The following is a 10,091-nucleotide window of genomic DNA, read 5'->3' as shown; positions in this document are numbered from 1 at the left end:
ATTTCACTATTTAAATGTTAAACTCAAGAGGAAATTATATCCATAATGGGATTTAGCAGGTTATTTTTAAGGGTTTCTTTGTATAATTATTTCCAAGTTTTTTATGAATAAAAATATGCATTTAGTTACAAGTATTTAAGCCATAGTTGGTAGGGCTCATTAATTTAAATAGCTGATTTTTGTGTATTGGTTTATTCCTCTTTAAAACATATAGAGCTTAGAATTAAATAGGCATGAAAAATATTATTTTCTTACCCTAGAGCTTTCTTTTCTGGTACTAAGAGCAATCACTTCACAAAATGAGTGTTGAATTGAGGAATTGTAAAGGCAAATAGTCCATGAGTATGTTTAACTACAAGGATTAGTATTTAACACTAGGGACAGTTCCCTCTTCAGCAGGATTTGCAATTGCAAAGCATGTCTCATGTGACGTTTCACTGCTACCAAAATCCTCTGCCTTCTCCTTATCCACTGGGAAAGGATAATAGCTGACATTTATCCTCATACTTTCAGAAAATCAAGTATTAAATTTCTTTTTGACTCCCTTTAATAATATGCTTCAAACAACTCACCCATTTGAACTAACAATCCATTGATCCCACTTCTTTTTGTTGAATTTGACAGCTTCAAGTCCTCTTTTCTAGTTAGCCAGGTCATATTCTATCACTCACTTGCATACACTCTCCATTGACCCTTTTGTTCTTAATCATATCTGAAGATACACCAAGGCTGGGTATGTTTAACTCTTCCTATCCTGCATCTGTACCACATAGCTGAACTTATATTAGAGAAAAACGTGCAAATATGATAACCATTCCCACTTTAATTCATGATCACTAACTTCAAAGATTCTTCTTTGAAGAATGCTGCCTGGCATTCTGATTTCCTTTCCTTAATACTTTCACTCTTTCACATTTCCAGATAACTCACTCACATTCTTTTGTTCTGCAAATTTCCACCATCCTCATGCTAAACTTATTGTGTTATCAGAAGGTATCTTCCACATCATCTCCCACTACAAAAATCTGTACCTATATGTGTTGCATTCCTTCTCAGAAGCTACACTGCTACATCTGCACTTATCTACTCTGATTTTCTTTCATATTCTACATATGAAATATGCATGCCCTAAAATAAGCCAATTTTTAATTGCATATTAAATCCAAATCATTTTTGTATACCAGATGACATTGTTCCAAAAATTTATTCCCCTCTCTTGCATGATCAATAATTGCTATTCTCCAACATTTCTAGCTGCTTTTTTGTGAACTCAGAAGATGACTGCCCCACCTTCCCCTCATGAGCTCCACTGAGGGTGGTTCCATCAGGCCCACTACCAGGCATCATGACCAGCTGCCTGGTTTCTCAGGAGCTTCATGGCATCAAGTAGTCTTCTTTTTTTTTTTTTTAATTTTTTGGTCTTTATTTATTTTTTTAATATTACATTCAAAAAATATGAGGTCCCCATATAACCCCCACCCCCCTCAGCCCCCACCTTCCCCCACAGCAACAATCTCCTCCATCGTCATGAGACATTCATTGCATTTGGTGAATACATCTCTGAGCATCGCTGCACTTCATGGTCAACGGTCCACATTATAGCCCTCACTCTTCCACGTTCCATCTAGTGGGCCATAGGAGGACATACAATGTCCGGTAATTGTCCCTGCAGCACCACCCAGGACAACTAAAAGTCCCCAAAATGCCTTCACATCTCATCTCTTCCTCCCATTCCCCACACCCAGCAACCACCATGGCCACTTTATCCACACCAATGCCACATTTTCTTCGATTACTAATCACAATAGTTCATGAATAGAATATAAGTAAGTCCACTCTAATCTATACTCTATTCCTCCATCCAGTGGACCTTGGAATGGTTGTGTCCACTCCACATCTATATCAAGAGGGGGCTTAGATTCCAGGAGTCCTTTCAGTTTTCATCCTCTCAAGCAAACACCCTCTCTGGTATTTCCCCTGTCTACCCACCAGTGTTGCTTAACCTTGAGCAGGGTTAGAAGCTGTCCTCATCTCCAGCCAAGAACCTGGGACAGGTTGAATCTGCCCTGAGTGAGGCTTTCAGCAGTTTTGCTTACACTCTGAGGACCCAAGTCTCCATTTATTCAATTCCAGATACTGCTTCTAATTTTAAGATCATATGTAGAACAAAATTATTTCCCACAAATGCCTAAGCTTCCTACCGCCAAGCCCCTTTTTCCCATTCTCCCTAGAAACTACTTTAACGGGGTTTTCCTTGACCATTCCATGGACAGCACCCTATGCTTGTCTCTGATCACCTCCACATTGCTAAATCCAAGGACAAGCTTGCAAATTCCATGATATTTAACTCTTATCAGCACTTAGCATAATTGATCTCTTCTTCCAGGATAATTATTTTCTTGATTCTGCTTTGGAGAAACCACCATTCTGCATTATTGGCTATGCATTTCAATCTTTGTTTTTGCTTCCTCCTTATTTCCCTGATTTATAAATAGTGACATGCCCCAGGCTTAATCCTTAAATTCTCTATCCTTCTCCATTACACTCAACCTTTGGGGATTTCATGCTCTGGCTTTAAATATTCAATATCCTGATGGTTTCCAAAATTTATCTCCAGCAAACATCAATACCATGAACTCTATATTCCCATATCCAGTTGCCTATGTGACTCTCTGACTTAGACATTTAACAGACTGAACTGTCTTGAACTTCCACTTGTCCAGAATCATATTTCTGATTCTCCCCCCTAAACTGCTCATTCCAATCTTAATAAATGGCCACTTCATCTTTCCAGTAGTTCAGATCTAGATCTAATCAAGAATGGCCTAGGTTATGCTGTAGTAGCAAATATCCTGCTGAAAATCAGTGAATAGAAACAACGTTTTTTCTCTTTCATGCTTTATCAGTGTTAGGGTGGACTGAGGGCCTTGCCATCAGTTGTCCTTACTCTATAATCCAGGCTGATTCAATAACAATATCTGTAACATTGCCAGTTGTTGTGTCACGGGGATAAAGAGTAATTGGTAAATCATTCAATGTTAGTTAAAGATACCAATAAAATGTTCATGTGTCTCTTCCATTAATATTTCAGGGGCCAAAGGAAATGATGTGGCCATGTCCAAACTCTAAGAGCATGGAGTGCTTTTTTCCTCAGGAAGAGGAGAGATATTCAAGGACAACCAGAACTATTTGGTGGACAACAATGGCTACTACATGATGAGACCTAAAATATTAGACCCAACATTGATTCTTCTATCTCTCTTTCAAATCACAAACAGAATTTAAAGCCAATCTCTGGCAAAGCTCCTGGCTCTACCTTCACTACAAAATTTGACCAAACTACCCCTTCCAATGTTTCCACTGTAGTTCAAGCCACCACCATCTTTCAACATTATTACTGCAACAGTCTCGTAATTGTCCTTCCTCCTTCTGAATGAAGTGACCTTTCAAAATTTGTTGGATTGCCTTACTCTTCTGCTCAAATTCTATACTATCTTCTCACCCCATTCAGAGTGAAATGCTTTTGCTCTGGTCCACAAGACTTATAAAAATTAGGACATTTCTACTCTTTTCCTACTCATTCATTCTGCTGCAGTGTACAAATTCTTGACTGTAGCCTGAACTCAGAGAGTTTCCTCCTTAGGACCTCTGCACTTGCCACTGTCTTGGCATGAAATGGTCTTCCCTAGGATATTTATACAGCTTGTTTCCTCTCTTCCTATAGGTAGAGTTTCAAAAGGCTCCTTTTCAATGAAATCTTTCCTGACCACCTACACAAAATAACCTCCCTGCCTTGCCATTTTCTATCTTCCTTACCCTTATCAAAACCATTGCAATGTAACACAATGTATACATGTATGTATGTATGTATATATGTATGTATGTATGTACTGTCCCCATCTCTTAATCTATAAATTCCATCTGGGAACAGAATTTCCCTTATTCATTAATATACTTCTAGCCATTCCCTAGGAAGAAACAGCTGCTCAAATCATAGTGACCGAATTAGCAACTGAATAAAAAAAGAGCTGTATATTTATAGACTAAGGTATTTAAACTTTATATTCTAGATCCTGTGTGACAGTTTGAGATTATTTATGAATCTCCCAAAAGAGAAAGATTATATTTGTCAACTAATCAATTCTTCTGTGCGGGATGCACTTTGATTGTATTAAATTCAGCAAGAGTCCTCTGATTAAGTTTGCTTGATTGAATCAATTTAGGGCTTCCAATTGCTATGTTAGTAAGGTATATCAGGTTGAGTACCTGACCCTTTGGTGGGCTGATATAAACAGACACTCACTCAAGAAGACACATGGGAAGAGGAAAAAACTTTGTCTTTTTGATCTTACCATATGACAGAAAGGAGAAAGCTCAAACAGCCAAGGACCCAGGGAGAGATGAGCCATTTGCTGACTTTGGAAAGACTGCTGAGACTGATATAGAAAGCCCAGAAAGAAATGAGCCCTATGCCAAGAGAGAGAGGAAACACTGAGAGACAAGCCCTATGGCAGCCAGCAGCTGAAAGCTAGGAAACCCAAGGAGCAAGGCTGAACTCTTGAAGAGATCAGCAACCATCTTGCTTCAATACATGGCAACTGACTTTGGTGAGAAAGCAGCCTTGAGTTGGAATCTTTAGGGCCTTGTAACTGTAAGCTTTTACACTAAATATATACCCTTTATAAAAACCAACAGATTTCTGGTACTTTGCATTGGCACCCATTTGGCAGACTAATGCATACTACACTAGAAGTATCTATGGCGAAATATAATACATTTTAGGTAAGCTTGCATTCAAAAGGGGTAATGGTAGAGAAGACAATTACAAAAACTTTGACCTTTCAACATAAAGCTGTCAAAGTCAGGATAAGTCAAATTCTTGCTAATAGGGTATAAACAAAGGCCATATGGACTTTCCAGATGGCTATTCTTCCTGCCCATTTTGCTTTCTCAATTCTCAGCTTGATGCAGATGATGCCAGGAGATCATTCTAAGGAATGGATGGGGCCTGAGTTCCTGAAAAACCATAGAGAGGAAACTGGCACTTTGGGAAGGAATAACACTTCAAATTGTTCGCTCAAAAGGAATTTTTTCCCCCATTTTGAGACATTGTACATCTTGTGTATGAATCACTGTAACCTTGAACCAAGGATACTTCCTATGCTTCTAGCACAGTATGAGAGTTAAGGAGGTCTAGAAACATGATCAGGTTTGGGAAGGTAGGGTGGGAATGATTAGCTCATTTTCTGACTTGTTGAATTTGAAGGTGTATGGGAGACTTAAAAATATATATCTGTAGGAGTGCCTAGAGCTCAATAGAGAAACCTGGGATAGATATTTTAGACTCTTATTAAACACACAGGAGTTAAAATTAATGGAGGATTTCAGGCATTGAACAAATGGTGATTATAAGGCTAAGAAAATAACTATGAGAAATTCCAACCTTTAAGGAGCAGGCAAATGAATAAGTGTCTCAGCCAGTCTTATCCATGCATTGTTTCTAATATTCTAATCAAGCATGCAAGAAGGATATTATCAGCCTCATTTTAGGATGCCGGAGCAGACATTTAGTCTTTCTAGTCTACTTAGACTGATTTATATTGTGAAGAGATAGTTGTTTGAATTTGCTAAGAGGAGTATCTGACAAGCAATAAAATGTCTCAGAATATTCACAAATGCACATATAACAAGATTTATTTAGACAACAGTAAATTAATTAAATTCATTTTGTGAAGTGTTAAATATTCCAATTAGAGCTGGCATTCAACTGAAATAAAAAACTCTTTAAATGTACTTGTCGGTAGACTGTAACATGTGGTACTTTACTATTTTTCAGATATCTTCCTAGAGACTATCCAGAGTTCCATGAATTGCCTAGATGCCAATAACAAAAATCATACCATTTTTTCCTTTTTTCTATTTAATTATATCTAAGACTAGAAAATAATTCCACTGAATACTGTGACCTTATCTATTATTTCAGATAGTAATTGGAATGTATTTGAGCATGTAAAATTGATATTAAATAAATCAATGCCTCAATAAATGTGTATTCATGAATTTGAGTTCTATGTGTATTAAAGACCAAGTAGAGTAGATTTGTTTTTTGCCTTGTTGTGGTCTCTGCTGTAGTTATTTTGAATATTAAATGATGAGCCCAACCTAAATGTTCCTCACTCCGACACATGAGTATAAATATTTGCTATGTTTATGGATATTAATTATCCATGTAATCCACCTTTGTCAAAACTATTATAGGTTCTGCCCTCTTCTTTCTGTCTTTTCCTTCTTTTTTAATTGGCATTTTGCTTTACAGAAGGCACTTGATTATCCTGTAGCAATCTTAATTTCCCAAATGCAGACTATTGTTTGATACAAACCTAAACTCTATGAATTTTATGCAAGGATCATTGATATTTCTATTGCAAATCAGTACAACGATAAAAAGCTTAGTTTAAGTGAAGAAAAACTGGATTCTTCACAACTACATTATTCAAAAATAGAAATTTGGAGTCATATCGCAGGATGGCATAGTAAGAAGCTCTTAGTGACAAACTCCTTCTCCAGAAACATCAAAAACCAAGCAGAATCTATCAGAACTCTGGAAAACAAGACTGGGTAAATAACAACCTAGGGGAATTCTGATCAGAAAAAGGAAACCCTAAAAAAAAATAGGAAAGCTCTGTGATGATTTCACTTGCCTGGCCCTACTTCCTTTCCCCCAACGTCATGCAGCAGTCTGTGGAATGCATGCCTCCTGGCAGCCCATACTCACAGTGTAGGGATTCACTCTCAGTCTGGGTCCCTAGTATCTGGTTATCAGGACACCTCTGGCAAGTTTAGTGTTTATGTATCTGTTCTAAACCACTTTCTGAAGACTGACTCAAAGTATTTAGCTTGCATCTGACTTCACCTGGGGTGGAGAAGTAGTGAGAAAAAGTGGCATCAAGCTGAGCAAACCACAGCTGCCTGGGGCAAAAACAGTTGACAGGAAATAAAGCAATTGGGAAGCCAGAGGAGAAGCTGCAGAGTGAGTTTTGTCTTGCTTTGTTTTGTTTTGAGGGAAAACAGGACACTAAGATGTATTTATGTATACAGAGAGATTTTTAAGAGTTACTGCATCCTTAAAAAGCTATGAAAATAAACTATTTACTGAAGACTGATCTATAGGTTCAGGAAAATGTGGGCTAAGTCTTGTAGGAAAGCCAAACTGCACTAAAAGCTCTAATAATTCAACTGTGACAGTTTGAATTTTGTGAATCACAGAAAAAAAAATATGCTTTTAAACTGATCCATTCCTGTGAGTGTGAGTCTTTTGATTGCATTAAATTATATTAAGTGGCATTTGATTAGATTACTTGATAAGTTTGCTTTAGGGTTTTTGATTGGACTCCATCAGTGAGGCATGACCCAGCTTGGGTGTCTGCCCTCTTGCTGGGTCTGATATAAATGGAGACACAGACAGAGAGAGACCAGGAGAAAGGAAGCCACCATACTGATCCTTCTATGTGTGAGAGAGGACTGCAGGAAACAGAGAAGCTTCAAGAGGCTGAAAGAGAGGTCCAGGATTCTGGACCCAACAGAGCACGGAGGCATAGTAAGAAGCCCCCAAGGGGCTTGGCCCATGGAATAGCTTAAGGCTGAGGAGATAAGCCATTCCTTATGCCTGCTTATCACATGGCTGGGCAGGAAGATCAACAGTAGCTGCCTTGTGAGAAAGCATCAGTGATGTTGCCTTGATTTGGACATGTTATTGGCTTGGAACTGTAAGACTTTCCCCTAATGAATTCCCCATTTTAAAAGCCAACCTATTTCTAACACTTTGCTCTGGTAGGCCTTTGGCAAATTAAGACAATAACCAACCAAGAAGACACCCCCTCCCTCCCAAAAAAAAAGCAAACCCTGGGGAAGAGTAAGAATCTGGCTTCCAGAATTAGCACATCGAACATCCAAATGCCAAGCCTCCAACAAAAAATTACAAGACACGCAAAGAATGAAGAAGTGATGACTCATTCAAAGGAACAAAACAAACAGACAGAAATTACTTTTGAAGAATCCCAAACAAAGACATTAAGTTAACTCTCTTAAATAAGTTCATTGAACTAAAGAAATCATGGAAAAGGTATTATAGAAAGCGAGGGAAAGAAATATGCATAAAAGGCAGAATTAGAAATTCTATAAAAGAGCCAAATGAAAATTGGAAATTAAAAGCACAACTGAAATAAAATTAAAAAAAAAAAATAACCAGAGGGATTCAACATCAGATTTGAACAGAAAGAAGAGAACATCAGCAACCTAAAAATAAGATAATTGATATCAATCACCCCAGGTCCAGAAAGAAAAAAAAAAAAGATTGAAAGAGTGAACTGAACCTAAGGGATGTATGGGAAACTATGAAGCATAGACATAAATGCAATATGGGGGTTCTAGAAGGAGAAAATAAAGCAAAAAGTGTTAAAAGAACCCCAACGATCTCCCTATAGGATAAACTCCAAGAGATCCACACTAAGACAAATTATAGTGAAACTACCAAAGGCTACAGGCAAAGAGAGGATCAAAACCCAGCAAGAGAGCAATGACTTGACATGGACAAGAGAATTTCAATACCATTAAGTGCTAATTTCTCATCTGAATCCATGCAGACCAGAAAGATGACAAATTTAACATGCTGGGGAAAAATGTACACCAAGGATTCTATGTCTGGCAAAACTGTCCTTCAAAAATGTAAATCAAGGATTCTATGTCTGACAAAACTGTCCTTCAAAAATAAGGAAGAAATCAATATATTCCCAAATAAACAGAAGCAGAAGGAGTACCACTGAACTTATTCTACAAGAAATGCTAGAGAGTGTTTCTGAGTAAAAAGGAAGGAGAGAAGACAATAACTCGAAAACATATAAAAGAAATAACATCAATGATAAAGATAATTACAAAGGTAAATATAAATGCCAGTATTACTGCAATCTAGGTTTGCAGCCCTACTTTTTACTTATTACATGATATAAAATACTAATGCATAAATATAATCTTAATTCTATGTCATTGACATGCAAAGTAAAAGTATATTGTTGTAATCTGTGACAAGAACAAAATGATGTGGGGAGATGTAGGAGTATAGAAAACATTGCATATACTACTGCAGTAAAGTCAGTATCAACTCAAATTGTAATATTATAGATTTAGGATGTAAACCCCAAGTTAACCACAGAGAATATCTAAATATATATACAGAAAAAGGAAATGGGAAAAGAATCAAAGTATTTCACTACTAAATGTCAACTATATGCAATACAAGACAGCAGTGGAGAAAACAAGGAGCAAAAATTTGTATAAGGTGCAAAAATTTGTATAAGCTACAAAAATCAAAAGGCTCGAGTAAATTCTGCCTTATAATTAATTAACTTGAATGTAAATGGTTTACATTCCCCAATCAAATGGTAGAGATTTTCAGAATGGATAAAAAGTGTGATCTAACTATACAATGGTTACAAGAAAATTGCCTTAGACTCAAGGGCACAAATATGTCTAAAAAATATTCAATAGAAATAATAACCAAAAGATAGCTTGGGTGGCTATAATTTATCAGATAAAATAGACCTTAAGTCCAAAACTGCCAAAAGAGAAAAAGAAGAACATTTTATATTATGAAAGGGTCAATTTATATAAAAAGATAGACCAATTGTAAACATATACGCCACATAAGAAGAAAGCTCCAAATATAGGAATCATATGTGAAAAAATTGAAAGGAGAAATAGACAGATCTACAATAATAGTTGGATACGTTAGCACAGGACTTTAAATAATGGATAAAACATTTGGTTAGAAGATCAATACCAAACCAAAGAACTTGAATAATTCTGGTAAACAACTAGACCTGACAGACTTATTTAGAATACACCATCCAAATAGCAGAATACCCATTCTTTTCAAATGCACATGAATTGTTACCCAGGATAGACCAAATGCTAGGTCATAAAACAATTCTCAAGAAATTAAGAAGCTTGCAATTACACCCAACACCTTCTCTGACCACAATGGAATGAAGCACAAAATCAGTAATAAAGAAGGAAAACTGACAAGTTCACTAACA

This window comes from Dasypus novemcinctus, chromosome 7 (assembly GCF_030445035.2).
Source record: "Dasypus novemcinctus isolate mDasNov1 chromosome 7, mDasNov1.1.hap2, whole genome shotgun sequence".
Classification (NCBI taxonomy): Eukaryota; Metazoa; Chordata; class Mammalia; order Cingulata; family Dasypodidae; genus Dasypus; species Dasypus novemcinctus.
Note: the sequence above shows the minus strand (reverse complement) of the source record.